General features: G+C 36.1%; 1 protein-coding gene and 1 pseudogene across 3 annotated transcripts in view; one reads left to right on the top strand and one right to left on the bottom strand.

The window, feature by feature from the left end:
• The window catches only part of Mga (MAX dimerization protein MGA), a 129,357-nt gene that overhangs the window by 55,323 nt on the left and 51,057 nt on the right, over nucleotides 1–22,977 (bottom strand). The gene's annotated exons all lie outside the window — the stretch shown is intronic.
• On the top strand, nucleotides 7,904–14,017 carry LOC113183566 (DDB1- and CUL4-associated factor 13-like; annotated as a pseudogene).

Raw genomic sequence — 22,977 nt, 5'->3', positions numbered from 1 at the left:
CAAAAGCAGTGTATCAACAGATTACACTTTTTACATTTTTTTTGGTCAATTTTTCATTTAAAAAATACAAAGAAAGAGTAAGGTTTACTCTTATTATTAAATTAAAAATTCAGGATATAACACTTATTTTTCAAGGAACTCAAGGGATTTTAAAACTCAGCTGGCACTGATCCAAAAATCATACAAATATTGACACACTAACAATTGTGAGCAAAGAAAAATTGCACCTTCACAACTAGAAATTGCAACAAACTAGGAAAAGTTTTACAAATTGCCAGCTGATCTTCTCATGTGTTTGAGATAAGATTTACTAACACAAAACCTAACACCTTTTTTTTGATTGTTGGGGGAGCAGGGATGGAACCCAGAGGCATTCTCCTATGAAGCTACATTACCAGTTTTTGTGTGTGCGTTGTTTTGTTTTGTTTGGGGGGGGGGGATGGTTTACTAGTGATTGAACCCAGAGGTGCTCAGCCACAGAACTACATCCCCAGCACATTTTATTTTGAGACATCTTAACCATGTTGAAGTATACAGTGTTTTTAGAATATTCACAATATTGTTACAAGACAATTTTTCACAACTTTAAAAACTCACTTCCAATGTAAAGAATTTGTGGGTAATTTTTTCAAATAAAAAAACACTATTGGGCTGGGTTTGTGGCTCAAGTGGTAGAGTGCTCGCCTAGCAAATATTAGGCACTGGGTTCGAACCTTAGGACCACATAAAAATAAAATAAAGATATTGTATCCACCTAAAACTAAAAATTAAATAAAAATAAACAAAATAAAGGCATTCTGTCCATCTATAACTACAAAAAATTTTAAAAACACTATTAATAAATAGCCATTGAAAGGATAAAAATTATACCAATATACTTGAGGACATAGCTGGACTCAAGTTTAATTATCTAAGATTCTATGTAAGTGGTACAGCTGGAATTAGAATTCTCTAGATATAGGGAATACAAAACTCTGAAATCTCTGTATCTCTAAGATTTCCCCCACATATCTACACAAGTCAGAAGTGTTAGCAATACACCATGTGTGATGGTATCACAACAACTTAGGAGGCTGAGGCAAGAGGATCCCAAGTTTGAGGCTAGTCATAGCAACCTAGGGAGACCCCGTCTCAAAATAAAATATAAGGAAGGCTGGAGATGTAGCTCAGTAATAAAGTACTTTGGTTCAATTCTCAGTACAAAAAAAAAAAACAAAAAACCCTACATACTACCACGACACCCTTTCACAAACAAACAAAGAGCTAATCAAGTAGAATTATAGGCATATTTGCTTCACTTCAGTCTAACACTGAAGATGGCACATTTCTACACACAAACACACAGCATTTATGCAATCATATTTTGGTCCAGTCAATCACTTTAAAATAAAGTAGGTAAGTTTTGATTTCCATAGCAGACTAGCTCGTAGCAGAGTAACTCTCCATTTAATACTAGAAAAGCCAGACTTCAAGGGTTCCCCACCAAAAAAAATATTTTTTAAAATCCATTTGAAGACATCAAAAAAATATCGAGGCAGTTGAGGACTCAAAGGGAAGGAAATAAGGCAATCTAATTAGATACCCAATAATTCAGGCACTTTTATATTCATAATCTTCATTATTGAAACTATTTTTCTTTCTTTTTTTTTATTGGTTGTTCACAACATTACAAAGCTCATGACATATCATATTTCATACATTAGATTGAAGTGGGTTATGAACTCCCAATTTTACCCCAAATGCAGATTGCAGAATCACGTGGGTTACACATCCACAATTTTACATAATGCCCAATTAGTAATTGTTGTATTCTGCTACTTTTCCTATCCCCTACTATCCCCCCTCCCCTCCCCTCCCATCTTCTCTCTCTACCCCATCTATTGTAATTCATTTCTCTCCTTGTTAATTTTCCCATTCCCCTCACAACCTCTTATATGTAATATTGTATAGCAATGAGGGTCTCCCTTCATTTCCATGCAATTTCCCTTTTCTCTCCCTTTCCCTCCCATCTCATGTCTCTGTTTAATGTTAATCTTTTCTTCCTGCTCTTCCTCCCTGCTCTGTTCATAGTTGCTCTCATTATATCAAAGAAGACATTTGGTATTTGTTTTTTAGGGATTGACTAGCTTCACTAAGCATAATCTGCTCTAGTGCCATCCATTTCCCTGCAATTGAAACTATTTTTCTAAAATATTCAATTGAATTCCTGTTATTTTCCTGTTCAAAAGCATTTCAAAGTCTTTGGAAACTAAATAAAAAGTGTAAACACCTGGTATGCTTTTCAAAGTTCAAATACAATCTATTCTCAATCCTTTCAAGCTCACCTTAAACAAAAACCTATGTTGTACCTCAAATGATTTCACACAAACCTTCACTTTAGTATCTAATTACGAAACAATATATTTGCAGCACATATCCATCATTAATAAAGCACTAATTTTTTACTACTAATTCCGATTAAAGTCACTGTCTTTACAAAGACTTATCTCAAATATGCACAGCAACCATTACATGAATGGTTCCTGAACAACATAAAATCTTAACCTTAATCAAAAATCCATCAATATACAAGCAATAATAAGTGTTGGCGAGGATGTGGAGAAAAAGGTACACTCATATATTACTGGTGGCACTGCAAATTGGTGCAACCGCTACAGAAAACAGTATGGAGATTCCTTAGAAAACTTGGAATGGAATCACCATTGACCCAGCTAGCCCACTCCTTGATCTATAACAAAGGACTTAAAATCAGCATACTACAGTGATCTAGCCATATCAATGTTCACAGCAGCTCAATTCACAATAGCTAAACTGTGGAACCAACCTAGATGCCCTTCAACAAATAGATAAAGAAACTGTGGTACATATACACAATGGAATATTACTCAGGATTAAAAGAGAATAAAATCATGGCATTTGCAGGCAAATGGATGGAAAATATCATGCTAAGTGAAGTAAGCCAATCCCAGAAAAACAAAGGCTGAATGTTTGCTCTGATAATTGATGCTGATTGATAATGGGGGATGTGGGGGGAGCATGGGGAGAATGGAGGAACTTTGGGCAAAGGGAAGGGAGGGAAAGGGAATGGGCATGGGGGCAGTAAAGATGGTGGAATGAGATGAACATCACTACCCTAAGTACATATATGACTACACATGTGGTATGACTCTACATCATGTACAATCAGAGAAAAGGTTGTGCTCCATTTGTGTACAATGAATCAAAATTCATTCTGCTATCGTGCATAACTAATTAGAAAAAAATAAAAATTAAAAATAAAACTTTAAAAAATCCACCAATGGAGGACTTCCACTTTCAATCAGAATGTCAAGATCACAGAATATCATCACTTCAATGAGAAACAATAAATAAATTATTTTTCTTAAAAGCCACTAAAGATTTCTAGACACAAGTAAGTCTAAATGAACTGAATTTTCGAGAAGGACCAGCCTTCTCTAGTTGACCAGAAATTACTATTGCTTTCAACCCTTAGTATCATTTACCCTACCTAAATACATAAAGAAAAAAATAGAGTCGTAGGCAAAGATCTTCTCCCAGAAAGCAGAGAAACCAGCCACACTTTTAATGCCTGGGATAGGCAGAACAGAATCTGTAAGAACCCAAGAAGAAAACCAGTCTCCACTACTGACCACTTATCCTTCAAAAAACTTCTGTGGAATAAGCAATAGTCATTAGAGGAAAGTGGCCTGAAAACAAAGAGAGAACTTGTACTCTTCCAGATCTTGGTTCCCAAGATCTTCACAGAGAAAGGAGCCGCGTAACAAAGCTGAAATTAGAAGTGAGTTCAAAATTTTTAAAGTAGTAAATCACCTAGACTAAAGAATAACATTAAAAGATCTAATGTATTAACAACTGCAGTTTCAATAAGATAAAGTAGAGAAATAGTTGAAGGTAAAATCTAATAATGAAAGATTTGAACCCACAGATCCAAGCTCAGCAAATACCAATGGAGACTTTTTTTTTTTTTAAAGTCATACCTAAAGCCCAGTGGCACACAGCTGTAATCCCAGCAATTTTGGAGGCTAAGGCAGGAGAATCACAAATTAGAGGCCAGACTCAGCATCATAAAGAGACCCTATCTTAAAATGAAAAACAAACAGGACTGAGCATGTAGTTCAATGGTAAAGCATCCCTGGGTTCAATCTCCAGTACAAAACCAAACCAAACACTATTATATCCAAGATCTATACAATGCACACATTAAAGTATACAGGAAGTTATCAATCAAAACAGATTCTGTTGGTAAATAAAGAAAATCCTTACTAATTTCAAAGGTTTTAAGTCATGTGTTCTTTGACAACAATAGAATCAAACTACAAATCAATAACAAACACAAATGTAACATACTGAAATATGTGAAAGCAAATTTGTAGTTTTAAATTCATCAAGGAAAAGGGCTAAAATCAATTCTCTAGGTCAGAAATCAAATTTTTTTTCTGTGAAGAGCTAAACTGTAAAAATTTCTCAAGATGATACCATGTCTCCGGCAACTCAATTCTGCCACTAAAACACATAAAATTTGATAATACAGTAACAAATAAGCACAGCTGTGTTCCAACAAATGGACTCTGCCAAACCCTGATATTAGGCAAACTAAAGAAAAAGCAAGGGCTGGGGCTGGGGTTTAGCGGTAGAGTGCTTGCCTAGCATGCATGAGGCCGTGAGTTAGATCCCCAGCACCACATAAAAATAAGTAAAATAAAGGCATTGTGTCCAACTACAAGTTAAAAATATTTTTTTAAAAAGAAAAAAACAAGTGGATCACACACAATAAACATCAAAGGAAAATCAATGAAATATAAAGAAGCTGAATCTGTGAAACTTGCCAACAAAGAAAACTCAGTGGGTTCACTGATGAATTCCATCGGGCAAATAATGAAAAAAACAATACACAAACTTGGAAAACTCAAAAGAATGGAATACTTCACAACCTGTTTATTAAGGAAAGCAAAATCCTGGTACTAATATATCAGAAAGAAAACTAAAAATAAATATCTCCCATAAATTTAGGTGAAAAAAACCTAAGCAAATTTTCAGCAAATTAAGTCCAGCAATATTAAAAAGAATGATATTATCACAACTGGGTAACGTTTAGTCCAAAAATGCAATGCTCATATAATAGCAGACCGTACCCCCCCAAAATAAATGTCATTCACCATATTAACAAAATATGGGGGGAGACATCTTAATAGATACAAGAAAATCATTTGATGCCACTCAAAAATCATTCTTTTTTTTTTTAATAGTTGTAGATGGACAGTGTGCCTTTATTTGTTTCGTTTTTTTTATGTGATGCTAAGGATCGAACCCAGTGCCTCACACATGGTAGGCAAGCACTCTGCCACTGAGCTACAGCTACAGCCCCAACGCTCGTTCTTAATAATTCTCAGGAAAATGGTAAATAGAAGAAAATTTCTCAATCTGATAAAACATACTACAAAAAAAAAAAAACTATACCCAATATCATAATATCTATTTGTCCACAATACTGGAAGTTCATTCAGTAAAGTAAGCAGGAAGGATAGAGGAAGAAGGTGAAAGAAATGACAGGGGAGAGTAAGAAAGAGGACAGACACAGGGGTGAAGACTGCAAAGAAAGAAGTAAAACAAACTCTGTTCAGGTAAGATGACCACATATGTAGTAAATCCAAAGGAATCTATAAACTACTATAGTTAAGTGAATTCAGAGAGGTAACCAGATACAAAGTCAATATCTAAAAACTGATTGCACTTCTATATTATCAAAAGAGGAGATTATTTTAAATATCAACTATAAATTTCATTAAAAAATTTAAACACTTCCCAAAAAAAGAATAAAAACAAGCAAGGTGGGGTGGCACATGCCTGTAATCCCAGCAACTCAGGAGAATGAGGCAGGAGGATTATAAATTCAATGCCAAACTGAACAATTTATGGAGATCCTGCCTCAAAAAAAAAAAAATCAAAAGGGCCGGGGATGTAGCTCATTAGTAAAGCACCCCTGGGTTCAATTCCCAGTAATGCAAAGAAAGAAAAGAAGAAGAGGAGGAGGAGGAGGAGGAGGAGGAGGAGGAGGAGGAGGAGGAGGAAGAGGAGGAGGAAGAGGAGGAGGAGGAGGAGGAGGAGGAGGAGGAGGAGGAAGAGGAGGAGGAGGAGGAAGAGGAAGAGGAGGAGGAGGAGGAAGAAGCAGCAGCAGGAGGAGGAGGAGGAAGAAGCAGCAGCAGGAGGAGGAGGAGGAGAAGGAATAACCAAAATAATCTTGTAGTAGTAGAAGGTTTATACTATCTGATTCCAAAATTTACTATAAGCCTAACATCAAGAGGACAATCTGGTACTGGCAAAAAACAGACAACTTAATGGAACAGAATTCAGTCAAAAAAAAAAATGACCCACCTCTATATAAAGTCACCTGTTTTTTCCAAAGCACCACTGCAATTTTCAATAAATGAGAGCACCTGGAAAATTATAAACCTTTATCCTTTATACCACACACAAAAACTAATTCAGAATGGGTCACAGACTTAAATGTGAAAGATAAAATAAAATCCCCTTTTTCAAAAACTTCACGTAACTGGTGAAAACATATTTTATTAGTATTTTTCTTTGTTACAACTTTATTATATAATGTTGCATAACATAAAAGGCACATGTTTTAAGTGACAAAGATTTTTATTAATGTTATAGTATGTAGCCATAGCCACGACCCCGTTTCCTTCTGATTTTATTTATTTTCATTTATTCATTTTTTGAGAGGCCAGGGTACTGGGGATTGAACTCAGGGGCACTTGACCACTGAGCCATATCACTAGCCCTATTTTTTATTTTATTAGAGACAGGGTCTCACTAAATTGCTTAGAGCCTCACTAAATTGCCGAGGCTGGCTTTGAACTCATGATCCTCCTGCCTCAGCCTCCCAAGCTGCTGGGCTGGGATGGCAGGCATGCACCACCACGTACAGCTTCTATCAGTTTTTAAAGGGTAAGTCATCAGAAACCAAAGAAAAGTCGCAGGTAGGTAGGTAGGTAGGTATTTATTTACTGTTGGGTGCTGAGGGGGACTAACTCCTAGGGCACATTATGCAAAGCTATATCCCAGTCCCTTTTTATCTTGAGATGGATCTCTTTCATTTGCTTGGGGCTTAAGTTGCTGAGGCTGGCCTGGAAATTGTGATACTCCTGCCTCAGCCTCCCGTGTCCCTGGGATTAAAGGCACACGACACCACCTCCAGCTCCAGAATCATCAATTCTTTTTTCCCTTTCATAATTATCTTAGTTCTTAGGTATATCACAAGTAAATACCATATCAAGTAATACAATAATTATGCTTATTGGTAAGCTTTCTCATTATCATCACATTTCAAGACTCAACTTTGAAAATGTATTTTTCTGCATTTATCATTTTATCATTTAGCATATGATTTCTGTTTTGTCTGCAGTAGTTGAGAACCTCATAAGACTAGATCTTCACTGCTACAGCAGCAGGTACTTTTGAAACTTCTTGGACAATAAAACATGCTAGATGAAAAACTCTCAGGAAGGAGAGTTTTATTTATTTTTTTTTAATATTTATTTTTTTAGTTTTCAGTGGACACAACATCTTTATTTTATTTGTATGTGGTGCTGAGGATCGAACCAGCACCCCGCGCATGCCAGGTGACTGCGCTAGCAGCTTGAGCCACATCCCCAGCCTCAGAAGGAGAGTTTTAAACACATGTATCATGCATGAAAGTTTGCTGGGGTGGGAGATTCTAAAAACAATTCCTAAATTTCATTTTTCTAAGAAGTTTTTTCTAGTGGCTGGGCAACAACTTTGCAAGACCCTGTCTCAAAAAATAAAAAGGGTGCCAAGTGTGGTGATACATGCCTATAATCCCAGTGCCTGGGGAGGCTGAGGCAAGAGGATCATGAGTTCAAAGCCAGCCTCAGCAAAAGCGAGACTCTAAGCAACTCAGTGAGACCCTATCTCTAAATAAAATACAAAACAGGGCTGGGGATGTGGCTCAGTGGTTGAATGCCCCTAAATTCAATCCCCGGTAACCCCCACCCACCCAAATAAATAAATAAAGGGCTAAAGTTGTAGCTCAGTTGTAGAACAACCCTGGTGCAGTGCAATTCCTGGTAGTGAGTAAATTTTAAAAAGAAGTCACTTCTATTCAAATAAATTAGGTACATGAATACCTAAACTAATGAATTATACACACCAGCTCATTTGAATGTCAGGATTATTTTTGTCAGTACATAACAATGCAACAAAAAATCCTAATGTTAATTAATATGTGATATTAGCAGCTACTCTGAAACACATCTAGAAAGCTTTAAGAGCTACTGATAAAATCAGCCAGAAAACATTTATGGAACACCTTCTAATACCAGTCATTTTTGATGGGCACAAAGATTGCCAAATAAATAACACACAATCACTACACTCAAGGAATTTAAAGGCTAATGTAGGAGAAAGGAGAAAAATACAATGTAATTTAATATCTGCCATAACAAAGGGGTAGGGGTACTAAAAGTATATACTAAAGTAACACTTGTAATAAATAGGTGCTTAAATTAACAGAAAAAAGAAATGCCCTGGGAAAAGGAAATATACAGAATAAAAGTGCTGATGTCTTGGGGGGCACCAGAATCAGGAGGCACCACAGCTTTGTAGGTTCAAACAGCAATTCTTTATTCCCGATCTCACACCAGCCTCCACACGCGTTCAGGGGCAATTCCAATATGTCCGATCCCAAATCCTACTCCACGAGGCTTTTTCCAAATCCCATTTTAATCTCACGGGAACTCAACAAGCCACAGGAACACCCTAATCCCAGCAGCAATAATCTTCAACCTCAACTTCCCTAAAACCCATATTCTTAAACCGGGAAACGCCTTAAACCCAAGGACCGGGATACTTCCTCAAACCTGCAGGATACTTCCTCAAACCTGGATCCACCCTCGATCACCTTGAGCAGGGTCATCTTACTAAAGCACACAAGCAAGGTCTCAGCAAATTTCCAAGGCAAGTCCATTTAACATGGGGTACACTGGCAAGGATTACCATGCGTCATACCTACTTGGTAATGGCCCTCAGCATAAAAGAAAATAAATGAACTCTTGAGAAACACAATCTGATAGCCCAATAAAAATCTCAATAGTTAAGACAGAAGCTAACTCAAGGGAATTTCACATAATAGAAAACAAAAATAGTGGAAAATTTATAAAAAAGAATATCAATCCAGACATATGACATCCAACTATTAGAAATTTCAAAAAGAGAACATAGAAAATCAAAGTGAAAAATGATTGAAGAAATACTACTAAAAGTTTTCCTGGAACTAAAGAACATAAATTTCTTTGTTGAAAAAGCACAGCACAATGAGAGCCACCACACCAAAAGTTCAGCCTTGTGACATTTCATAAGGTGAAGGATCAACCCAAGATCCTAAGTGCTTTCAAAAATAAGAGAAGTTACATTCAAATTTAAAAAAAAAAAAAAATGGACATCAAATTTCTCAACAGGAAACTGGAAGGTGACAACACATTTTCAGCATAGAATTCTATATCAAACCAAAATATGTATAAAGAGTAAGGGCAAAATAAAGGTCATTTTCCAACATGTAAGAAGGAAATCACGGATGGGTGGTGAGTAGTGAAATAAGGGACTACTGGTTTTCATTACATCCAGTGTTTTTTTGGGTTTTTTTTTTTTTTTTTTCCTTTTTTTCATGGTGCTAGGGATAGAACCCAGGGCACTCTACCACTGAGCTATATCCCCAGTACCTATTTAAATTCTAAGTTCCATATAGTTTTCCTGAGGAAATTAATGAAAAATTAACTACACACAAATACACATCCAAGACAGACTTAAGACAGCAGGAAAACAGGAGGATCTTTGTGAAAAGAAAAAAAGAAAAGTTAGCCAGATGACAGGAAAGAGAAACCACAAGACGGTAGCTTGGTAGAAGCCTACAGAACTAGAACAGATTGACAAAGTTAGAGTACAAAGTACAGAGGCAGCAAATAAAATTTTACTGTTAATAGATGAGAGAGTGTGTGTGGATAAAAATGAATGGAGATATTTCAGGTTTTACTAAAGAATTTAGAAGAATTAGCACTATGTATACAGAAAACTAAGGTAGATTAAAAAATGGAGTAATTTTCTACCACAAAATAAACTTACAGAAGAAAAGGTATTTATAGTTTACTATTTGGGTTCGGCAATATAGAATACTTATATCATAACATAAAAAGTAGATACTTGTTTGGCCAAATAACTACACTAAGAGGATAAATAAAGAATAGTAGGTGAAAGGCTTAAGCACTGTATGTTATGGTTTGAATATGTCCCCCAGAAGTTTATGTAAAAGAAACTTAAATCCCCGAAGTCATTTTAGTGATATATGGAAGTGTGGATTTGGGAGGTAATAAAGATTACATGAGGTCTTAAGAGTTTACCCTCTCATGATGGCATTTGTGGCTTTATAAGAGGAAGAAAGAACCACACTAGCACACTTCCTGTCTCACCTTGCAATACCCTCTACCATGTTATCATGCAGCAAGAAGGCTCTCACTAGATGCCAAACAGATGTTAGTACCATGCTCTTGATCTTCCAAGCCTCCTGAACCATGAAACAAATAAGCCTCTGTTCTTTATAAATTACCCTTTTATAACCTGTTATTATAGCAACAGAAATGAATTAACCCATTGTATTAGAAAAATATTAAAGTCGGATAACATGTAAAATTGATAGCATTAAGCATATGATTTAGACAGTGGTAAAAACTAGACACAGCTTTTAAAAAACTTTGAGTTTCTCTAAGAAGAAAATAGGTAAAAGTGACATTTGTCATTCATTTTCATTTTATTTAACCTTAACAATTATGTATATGTACTTACTATATTAAGGAATTTGTCTTTGTCCAAGGTTCCTGGCATAGGGCTTCTAAAATATTTAGAATTTCCTTAGTAAAAGTGTCTTTGTTATTCATGAGCCTAGTGGCTCACGCCTGAGTTGATGCTTATGAATTGGACTATCTCTTTTGGTCACCAAAAAGACCACCACTATAATTAGAGTACTGGGACTCTGAACCAACTCCACCTTTGGAGAGGGGAAGATAACCAGAGACTGAATTCAATCATATGGCCAATGATTTTATCCATGGCACATACAAAATGAAACCCCAACAAAAATTCTGCATACTAAAACTCAACAGAGCTTGGTGGATGAACACATCAACAGGCCACAAGGGTAATGCATTCAATGTGTTTCCAGGAGAGGGCATGGACACTACGCATTTTACACCTTTCCAATCATTGCCTTATTCATCTTTTCATTTGGCTGGTCCTAATCTATATTCTTTATAATAAAACTATAATCCTAAATATAGTACTTTTCAAACTTTTGTCTGAAGAGTCACTCTAGCAAATTAAGAAGAATCTCCAGATGTGTAGACAGTTGGTCAAAAATGCAGGTAGCCCAGGGTCAGAAGTAGGGACAGTTTTCTTGGGGATCAGGCAAATAAACCTGGAGTCTAACACTTACTCTAGGTTGTTAGTGTCAGAAATGAACTGCAGTATACCATATATGGTTGAAACACAATACAGTAAGTCTCTCCTTATAGGTGGTTTTGCTTAACTCCTAGTCAACCAAGGTTCAAAAATAACAGAAAATTCCAGAAATATTTTTTAAGTTAAATAACTTTTTTTTACAGCATATTACTATAATTGTTTCATTTTATTATTGTTATTGTTAATCTCTTACTGAGTCTATCTTCACTTTAGTTACATATATACAAGAAAAAAACAGTATATATGTAGGGTCATTATCAAAATGTCAGGCATCCAGAGGTATTGTATTTTATTTTCTATATTTTATTTTTTAAATCTTTATAACTTTTCAGGCAACGTGTTCCCCTGAAAAAGTAAACAGATCACTTACTAGTATTATCAGACTTCCTTTTAAAAATTAAAAGTCTGACTGAAAGGGGGAAAACTGGAAAAAAGGATGCCACAAAAATAAGTACTAAACTTAATACAATCAAAAAACAAAGTAATAACTTTATTAATGGTTCAGAAAAAAGCTTTATCACAGAGGTACGTTATGGAAGGAACATAGGCAATTAACATTATAAAGCTATACTAATTAAAACAATGTGGACAAACTACCAAGGGAAGAAAACAATGACCTAGAAAAGATACTCTCATAATATCACTTGAGTGACATTGAATGCAAAAAGGTGCTCAGCTTTATCTATTATTAGAAAAAGTATCTACTATTAGAATACAAATTAAAACCATATTGTGGGGGCTGGGGCTATGCTCAGTGGTAGAGTACTCCATGTGTGAGGCCCTGGGTTCGATCCTCAGCACCACATAAATAAAATAAAAGGCTCACGGAGTCCAGGATGAAGAGCCACCAAGATGAGGTGATATGCTAAGCCACACAATCCAAACAACTACATACATAAAACCAAATGGGACTTAACAGATAGGCTAACAAAAATGTGATTTGTACAGTTAAGTATAAGCACATGAAGATTTTGTATAAGGAACGTGTACTTGCTTTTGTGGGACTTCTTTTACTGTTAGTGATGACAAAACTGTGAAACAACAGAAGACAGATGGATCAGGCTATGGAGAAGAGGAAGAACCACACACACAATGTTAGGAAAGACAGTGTATACTGGAATTGATCACCACTGGAAAGAACCTGCTTTTGCCACATGAGGATGGCAAGCAGACATTTGGAATCAATCCTGCTGAGGTGATAGCTTAGCAGTAGAGTGCTTGCCTAGCATGTGTTAAGCCCTGGGTTCAATCCTCAGCAACTCATAAAAATAACAAATAAATAAAATACACATATTGTATCCACCTATAACTAAAAAAAAAAAAAAAAAGAATGAATCCTGTATGTTCAATGGCCTGGGGATTTTAGAGTATGGAAAGTGTTAAATTTAGCCCAAATGAGACATTTCTCTTGGGAAGTTGTGCTGACAGAAATATGGTACTATATGATATGAGACAAGCTACTATTCTGTAAAAGATTGTCTTAGATATGAGAACAAATAAAATCTGTGGGGACCCTATGGAAGCTTCTACTTTTACTGCAGCAAGTGAAGATTATAACTTACTTTTGATTTCTATGCACTGGACATTCCCATATAGGTCCACATGGATCATCAATCTGCAGTGCTTGATGTGGATTACTCCCTGACTAGGGAAGAGTTTGTCTGCTAGTTTTGATATATCTATTCAACTCTTTCCTGTTGACACAAGGTGAAGGAGGGAAGTCTAACACCCAAAATGAATGCAACATGTTTTATGTGTAAAGTGGACTCTGACAGCAAATACATTATGTGTGGGTCTGATGAAATAAACATCTGTCTGTGGGAAGACAATGCTTCTGAAAAACTGGGTGCTTATATCAAAAGAAAAAAGCAATCAACAATTATAACCAGAAATTGAAGGAAAACTTCAGTAGCATTCTCATAGCTCAAGCTGGGGTTGTGGCTCAGTGGCACAGCACTTGCCTGGTATAGATGACACAATGGGTTCAATCCTCAGCACCACATAAAAATCAATAAATAAAGTAAAGGTACTATATCCATCTACAACTTAAAAAAAAAAAAACCTATAGCTCATCACCAATATTTGCCAAAATCTATCTACAAGGAGAATCAGGAGCAGCACATCATGAAGGAAGCTCTTAGACAAAAGAAATGAATCCTCATAAACCTAGTAAGCCCGGATCTGTGCCAATCGTATCAGAGAAAAAGAAATACATAGTAGTGGTTGTGAAACTGCATTTCGTATTCCTACCAATCCTGATGTGTAATTATTTGTTACTTTGAACTGAGACCTCTACAAATAAAAGTATTGGTTCTATTTTTTTTTAATACAAACATATTGCTCCCACTTTTAACACTTCTATTCAATCTTGTACTAAAAGGTCTATCTAGAGCAAGTAGGCAAGAAAAAGAAATACAGTAGTATTATTCACAAAGAATCTAAGACCCCCAGTGGATGCTGAAACTAGGGATATTGCTAAACCCTATAAATAATAGGGTTTTTTATACGTATAACTATGATAAAGTTTCGTGAGGTTTTTTTTTTTTTTAAAAAAAAAGACTTTTTTAGTTGTAGACTGAAACAATATTTTAGTGCCTCACCAGTGCTAGGCAGGCACTCTACCACTGAGCCACAACCCCAGCCCCCAATAAGGCTTAATTTATAACTTAGGCACAGTTAAGACATTAATAACAAAAATAGAACAGGGCTGGGGATGTGGCTCAAGCGGTAGCAAGCTCGCCTGGCATGCGTAGGTGCTAGGTTCAATCCTCAGCACCACATAAAAATAAAATAAAGACGTTGTATCCACCGAATACTTAAAATTAAGTATTAAAAAAATAGAACAATTATAAGACTATACTATAATAAAAGTTATATGAAAGTTTGCCTCTTTCTCTAGAGATATCTTACTCTAGAGGTATCTCACTATACTATAATCACCTTTCTTGTAATGACATGACACAATGTCTACATGATGAAATAAAGGGAGTTGAATGACTTAGGCATTATGTAAGTAGCATCAGAATACTACGTAAAAAGTTAATTGAACACAAGCACTGTAATACCTGCACAGTCCATCTGAAATCTGAGATGGCTACTAATGGGTAGAAAGCATATACAGTAAGGATATGCTGGACAAAGAGATTCATATCTTGAGTGGAAGAGAGTGAGAAAGCAAAAAAACATCATCACAATCCTTATAACAGTGTACAACTTTTTTTTTGGCGGGGGGGGCAGTGCTGCACACTGGACTGAGTGCTATAACACGGAGCTATGCCCCAAGACAAAATTTTGTTTCTTCTAGAACTTTCCATTGAATACTTTCAGACATGAATTACATGGGTAATTAAAACCAAAGAAAGTGAAAATATGGGAAAGTGAAGATAGGAGAATTCAAGTCAGAAAGGAGTAAGTAAAGCTATCTCTATTCACAGATGGTATAATCTACTAAGGGCACTCTAACACTCAGCTACATTTTCAGCCCTTTTTTTATTTTTTATTTTAAGTAGGATCTCGTTTAGTCAGGGAGATTGACCTTAAATTTATGATCCTCATCTCAGCCTCCTAAGGATCTGGGATTGCAATCCAGAATCCACACCACCCAGACTCATGAGGCAAAAGAATCACAAGTTCAAGATCAGTCTCAGCAACTTGAGACCCTGCATCCAAATAAACAATAAAAAATAAAATAAAAAAGGGCTGGGATGTAGCTCAATAGTAAAGTACCCCTAGGTTTGTTCAATCCCCAGTACAATAAAGAAGGAAAAAAAAATTCACTCCAAAAAATTCCACAAAAAAACTGCTTTCATATATACTTTCACTTAAACAATTTCAGCAAAATTGAGCAATATAAAAACCAATACTTAAAAATCAGTTCTATACAATGAATAATATGCAGTATGAAACAACAAAAGGCAATACTAAAAGAAAGTAAGAAAACTATTGTTCAATATATAATAGCATCTTTTAAAAATAATACAGGACTGGGGGAAGCTGAAGGTAGAATACTTGCCTAGCATTTAGCATGCAAAAGGCCCTGAATTAAATCTCCAGCACCACACACACAATAATAACAACAAATAGATATCTAAGGAAGTAAAGTTCTCATACTGAAAGCTATAAAAGCATTACTGAAAAATGTCAAATGATTTTTAAAATAGATATCTCATATTCCTGGATTGGAAGACTACTCAAAGTGATAGAGATTCAATGCAATACTTATTAAAATCCAAAGGGCCTTTTTTGAATAAGTAGGAAAACTGATGCTGAAATTCATATGGAATCTCAAGTGATCCCAAATAGCCAAACACTATCTTGAGAAATAAGAACTTGGTGAAATGAAATCACAACTGCCCAATTTCAAAACTTACTACAAAGCTACAATAATCAAAACAGTGTGGGACTGGCCTGAAGATAAACACAGACCAATGGACTATAACAAAGAGCCCAGAAATAAACTCTCACAAATGTGACACACATGCATAAATACCACACACACACACACACACACACACACACACACACAGTTCTGATAAGAATGAAGAACAACCTCAATTCCTATTCACAGATAAGGGAAAATTGAGTTGGTAAAATCACTCTGGAAATCTACTGAATGCATGCATAACCTATGACTGAGTAATTCTATGTCTAAGCATATGCTTGACAGAAATGCACTCAACATGCCAGGTATGGTAGTACACACCTTCAGTCTCAGCTACTTGGGAAACTGGTAGGAAGATCACAAAAAATGCACTCACATGCAGATCAAAACTACAATGTTCATGAATGGACTAGTCACAATGCCCAAAAGAATGCAAACTATCTAAATGGCAACTAATAAAATGTGACACACTGAAAAAGTGGATGGTCTAGGGTTCACCTCAGTGGGAGAACTCTTAACTAGTATGCACTCGACTCTAAGTATGGACAACAGCACCATGCAAAAAAATGAAAAGCAGAAAACCATACAGCAATGAGAACAAAGCAATCTACAACATATGACAATAAAAATGCAAGGCACAACATTGAGCTAAAAATCTCAAACACAGAAGGGTATTATTATTTCATTTCTATAAAAACAGGAAAAAATAACCTGTAATGTTTAAAGTTATAATGATTATCCTTATCCCGTGGGTAAAGTTCAGAAGACCAAATAAACAAAAACTCACTACTGAGGTTTTTTGACATGAATGTTGGTTATGATTGTGTTCAATTTGTAAAAATTCATTCATCTGGGAATGGGCAGAGCACTTGCCTAGCATTCGTGAGGCACTGGGTTTGATTCTCAGTGCTACATAAAAATAAACAAATAAAGGGCTGGGGATGTGGCTCAAGCGGTAGCATGCTCGCCTAGCTTGCGTGCAGCCCGGGTTCGATCCTCAGCACCACATACAAACAAAGATGTTGTGTCTGCCGAGAACTAAAAAAATAAATATTAAAAAATTCTCTCTCTCTCACTCACTCTCTCTTTAAAAATAAAATAAAATAAAATAAATTTAAAAAACAAAGGCATTCTATCCATCTACAACTACAAAAAAAAATTTTTTTTTTAATTCATCCATCTGGGGGCTGGGATTGTGGCTCAGAGGGAGAGCATTCGGGAGGCATTGGGTTCAATCCTCAGCACCACATTAAAAAATAAAATATTGTGTCCACCTATAATAAAAAAATAAATATTAAAAAAATCATCCATCTGTAATTTGTTTTAAATTCTCAATTTAGTAAGTTGGGCACTAATTCAAGAGGGTAAATCAGAGCTGGAAGGGGAACACAATACAGGAGATTGAATACTCAGGGCCTTGCATATACTAAGCAGTTATTCTACCACTGAGCTATACTACCAGTCCAGAGCCTCTTAAAGGATACTTGAATAGAGGGATGACAAGAAAAAACATGTTTAAAAACATAAATATGTCAAGGAACCATGGCACACATCTGGAATTCATATATACTATATCATATAGTACATATCATATAGCACAAGACTGAACAGAAGTGTTAAAAGTGGGAGCAATTTTTTTTTTTAAACTAGAAACAGTAAGTACTTTTATTTGTAGAGGTCTCGGCTCAAAGTTACAAATACTTACACATCAGGATTGGTAGGAACACCAAATGCAATTTCACAACCACCACTATGTATTTCTTTTTTCTCTGACATGACTGGCACAGATCCAGGCATTTGGGAGACTGAGGTAGGAAGATTGTAAGTTCAAGGCCAACCTGGGCAGAAGTAAAATTTTAACAAGACCTTTTCTGAAAATAAAATTCTGGGGGAAAAAAAAAAAAAAGCTCAGTGGGGGCTCGGGATGTGGCTCAAGTGGTAGCGCTCTCGCCTGGCATGCGTGACGCACTGGGTTCAATCCTCAGCACCACATAAAAGAAAATAAAGATACTGTGTCCACCTAAAACTAAATTAAAAAAAAAAAAAAGCTCAGTGGTAGGGCACCTGCCTAGCATACATGGGGCCCCCGGCTCAATCTTCAAAACCACTTAATTAATTTGGTGGCACTATGCAGGAGAGACTGAAGAAAATAATGGCAAGATAATGGCAGTAAATTTAAGAATAAAATAATGGGAATCTGAGTGAGCATGGTTGTAATAAGTAAAATGGTTATAAATCACATATCAGGAGGCAATAGAAAAATAATAAAATGAAAAAAAGTAACAAAAGATGACTCTCATATTTAAGAAACAACAGTTATAATTAAATATTAGGGCTATATATAAAATCCACATTGGAATCATTTTGGAAAGCATCTCTATAGAAAAGGTATCTGGAGTCTTAAGAAAGGATACAGTTGAGAATGTCAATGTAGGCAGAATAAGATATTAATCTTTGATGCCCAAAGTGATGGCTGAAAAGATAGTATTCTGAGGAGGAAACAAAAAATTAGGATAGTAATATCTTAAAAGGATGAAGTATTTTATTGGTCAAATAATTTTACAATATTGACATTAAAAACAAAAACTGGCTGATCTCTTAAATGTGTCACACGTGACTTTTGAGAGAATATACAGTTTACTGGTAGGGGAGACAGATCATAGGAGACGGGAAGAAAGAACTAGGGTTGGAGATATAAATACAGGGGCACATGCTTAGCTTGAGAAAGGCCCAGGGTTTGATCCAACACAAGGAAGGAAGGGGCGGAGTAGGGAAAGGAAAAAAAAATGAAAAAATTCAGTTAATAAGTGAAAATTACTTATGAAAGAATGTTACCAACAAATAAAAGAACTTGAAGAAAGACCATGAAGGAGAAAAAAACAAGACCAAGAAAAATTGCTTGTTTTTCCTATCTAAAAAAGAAAAAAAAAAAAGAGTGGGCACAGCAAAAAAAAAAACTTAAACTCCTGGAAAACGCATAATGGAAAAATAGCTTCCCTCTCTGCTTTAGAAGTCTAACTTCTAAAAGGTAAAATATCTTCCCCTAAAAATTACACTGAAATATATATAACATCCATGGATAAAAATATGTCAAACTAAATAACAGGTTGAAGATTTGGGCGGGGGGTGGGGGATGTACTTCCCTTGAACTCAAGAGAATTCACTGAGCCACATCCCCAACCCTATTTGGTATTTTTTATTTAGAGACAAGATCTCACTGAGATACTTAGAGCCTTGATTTTGCTGAGGCTGGCTTTGAACTTGCAATCCTCCAGTCTCAATCTCCCAAGCCACTGGGATTACAGGTATGCACCACAATGCCTGGCTAGGTTGAAGCTTTACTCTCAGTCAAGGTAATGAAAAATCAAATGCATGTTTATAAATGGTATTTCTGATATTCCAAAAGTTTGTATTAATTCAACACTATTAAGGTTTTGGTTAAAACATACAAATGTAATACCACTCGGTGATTATCCTAGAGTTGAACCATCAGCATACCAAGAAAAACAAGATCTTTACTTTCATAAACCCTATAATGAAGTGGGGAAATAAGAGTACAAACTAGTCAACAAACAAGATAGTTTCATAGTGATAAATGCTACAAACATGCTAAAAAGCCTAAACATCCAAAGTAGCTAAAGAAAAATAATGAATAGGGGCTGGGGATGTGGCTCAAGTGGTAGCGCGCTCGCCTGGCATGCATGCGACCTGGGTTCGATCCTCAGCACTACATACAAACGGGGATGTTGTGTCTACCGAAAACTAAAGAAAAAATATTGAAAATTCTCTCTCTTTAAAAAAAAGAAAAAAGAATGAATAAAAAAATTGGGCTGGGATTGTGGCTCAGCAGTAGAGTACTCACCTAGCATGCACAGGACCCTGGGTTCTATCCTCAGCACCACATAAAAATAAATGAATAGAATAAAGGTATTGAGTCCAACTACAACTAAAAATATATTTTTTAAAGAAAAATAATGAATAAAATAAAAATAGACATGAAACTAGATCTGAAAGATTATGCAGTGACACCAATACTATACAGCAACCAAGTGCACTAAAGGTATCAAAGGCAGGGGGGATATAAAGAGGAAAAGGTCTAAAATGGAAATTCAATTACATGGCTTAGATACAACAAACACTGGAAAGTATGGTACAAGACCAAAGCAATAGGGCAAGCAGCCTTTTAGTGTAAAGGAAAGAGGATGTCAAAGAATCCAGAGAAAGAGGGTTCAAGAATACAGAATGCAGGCTGGGGTTGTGGCTCAGTGGTAGAATGCTTGCCTAGCATGCAAGAGGCAGTGGGTTCAATCCTCAGCATCACATAAAAATGAAATAAAGATATTGTGTCCATCTACAACTAAAAAATAAGTATTAAAAAGAGAGAGAGAGAGAGAGAGAGAATGTTCTCAGGTATTGCATACCCTCTTAGCATTCCACCTCCAAGAAGTCAAGCCATGGCTTTCTAGATGGAGGACACCCCTAGAGACCTACCCTGGAAAGAAAGATTCTGTCACAGGTCCTGGAGATACTGGGGCACATCCTGTTATTATACTCACAGAGGAGCCCTGGCCTCAAAAATCACTGCAGAGAACTAGGGATATAGCTCAGATGGTAGAGTGTTTGCCTTGCATGCACAAGGCCCTGCGTTCAATCCCCAGCACCACCAAAAAAAAAAAAAAAAAAAAAAAAAAAAAAGTAGAGCATGAATTGCAGAAAAACAAAAGCATAATATCTACCTGGGAAACCACTATACAGTGGGGACAGTGTTTTGGACAAAAATGCACAAAAATCAGTAGGCTCACATACTATAGGTGGGAATATAAATGGTTACAAACTTTTCAAATGTGATTTAGCAATTAACCAAAATTTTAAATCTGTGTACCCTTTGACCCAAGCAATTCCATTCTTTTTTTTTTTTTTTAAAGAGAGAGTGAGAGAGGAGAGAGAGAGATAGAATTTTTTTTTTAATATTTATTTTTTAGTTCTCGGCGGACACAACATCTTTGTTTGTATGTGGTGCTGAGGATCGAACCCGGGCCGCACGCATGCCAGGCGAGCGCGCTACCGCTTGAGCCACATCCCCAGCCCCGCAATTCCATTCTTAAGAACTGATCTTTGGGGGCTGGGGTTGTGGCTCAGTGGTAGAGCATTCGGCTCTCACGTGTGGGACCCTGGGTTCAATCCTCAGCAGCCATAAAAATAAATACACAAAATAAATATTAAAAATAAATAAATAGAACTGATCTTTGTATCTATAAAAATGTATAAGGACATGTGCATAGGAAATTTTACTGAAGCAGTATTTATAATGGCTAAAAATATGAAACAGTCTCAACATCCATCCACAGATGAGTGATCAAATCCATTTTATAGGATGTAGCCTCTTTTTTTAATATATTTTAGTTGTAGATGAACATGTGCCAGGTAAGCACTCTACCACTGAGCTACAACACCAGCCCAGAATGTAGCCTCTCCAACAAGGCTGACATATAATGTATACTGTTTCAGACAAAAAAACAGGAAAACTTATCTTTACAAAACTATTTTCATGTCTAATTTTCACATGTGAATTCTTTTTTTTTTTTTCCTATTAAACCAAAGTGGTTTTCTCTACAATAAGGTCATTCTTACTTATTTCTGATGTGCTTTTTAGGAGAAAAATATGTATATCTGAGCCCCTACATGGCAGAATGCAATTAACCTAATGAGAAAACATCTGCATAGGCCATACATGGAAAAGCTGAATAATCTGTGAATTCTGAAACTGGAATTATGTAGAATATAAGATCCTAGAGCAATGTGTTTTATTTGGTTTCTGAAACCAGGTGTTCAGTCCTATTTGGTGAATGACTGAATAAAAGAGAGCAAAACCCCAACCTCTCCCGACCCCCATACCGAGGACTGAACTCAGGAGTTCTCAATCACTGAGCCACATCCCCAGTCCTACTTTTTTTTTAATATTTTTTTAGTTGTAGAAAGACATGATATCTTTATTTTCTTTATTTATTTTTATTTGGTGCTGAGGATTGAATCATTACCTCACATGTGTTCTACCACTGAGCCAGAACCCTAGCACCCCCACAGTCCTACTATGTATTTTATTTAGAGACAGAGTCTTACTGAGTTGCCTAGTTCCTCCTGGTTGCTGAGGCTGGCTCTGAACTCTTGATCCTCTAGTCTCAGTCTTCTGAGCCGCTGGGATTACAGGCGTGTGCCACGGCACCAGACAAGTAGAAATCTTAATAGTTTATAAATATATTTTCCACTGGGCACAGAGGAACAAGCCTGTAATTACAACAACTCAGGAAGCTGAGCTAGACTAGAATAGCTAAAAATAAGAAAGATATTTCTACATGTAATAAACAAAGATGAGGCAGTAACAGGAACGCTCATATATTATTTGAGGAAATGAAAATTGGTATAATTATTTTGGAAAATTCTGGGGTATGTGCTAAAATATGTCTACTTCATGTCCCAGCAATCCTACTCCTAGATAAATAACAAACAGAAATTATTAGTACATATGTCTACAAAAAGTTGAGCACAAATACATTCATGTTAGTTAATTCATAACGGTAAAAAACTAATAATAATCAAAATGTCCATCAACATAAGAATGACTTTATGTGGATTTGTGAAAGGAGGCAAAAAAAAGTATACTTCTACAAACTGAATGACCACAATAGCACAAAAGAGCAGGTTTTTTTTTTAATATTTATTTTTTTTTAGTTATCGGCGGACACAACATCTTTGTTTGTATGTGGTGCTGAGGATCGAACCCAGGCCGCAAGCATGCCAGGCAAGCGCGCTACCGCTTGAGCCACATCCCCAGTCCCAAAAGAGCAGGTTTTAAGACTAAAATTTTCAGAAATCAGTTTGAGCTATAGGGCAACACTAAGAAAAATGAAAACTAAGCTAAAGACATTATTAGACTTAAAAAAAAAAAAAAAAAACAACCTATGAGGAGCATGGTGGGAAATTCTATAGTCCCAACTACTTAGGAGGCAGGAGTGAGAGGATCACTTGAGCCTAGGAATTCA

This window comes from Urocitellus parryii, chromosome 6, assembly GCF_045843805.1.
Source record: "Urocitellus parryii isolate mUroPar1 chromosome 6, mUroPar1.hap1, whole genome shotgun sequence".
Lineage (NCBI taxonomy): Eukaryota > Metazoa > Chordata > Mammalia > Rodentia > Sciuridae > Urocitellus > Urocitellus parryii.
This window is presented reverse-complemented; position numbering and strand designations above follow the sequence as displayed.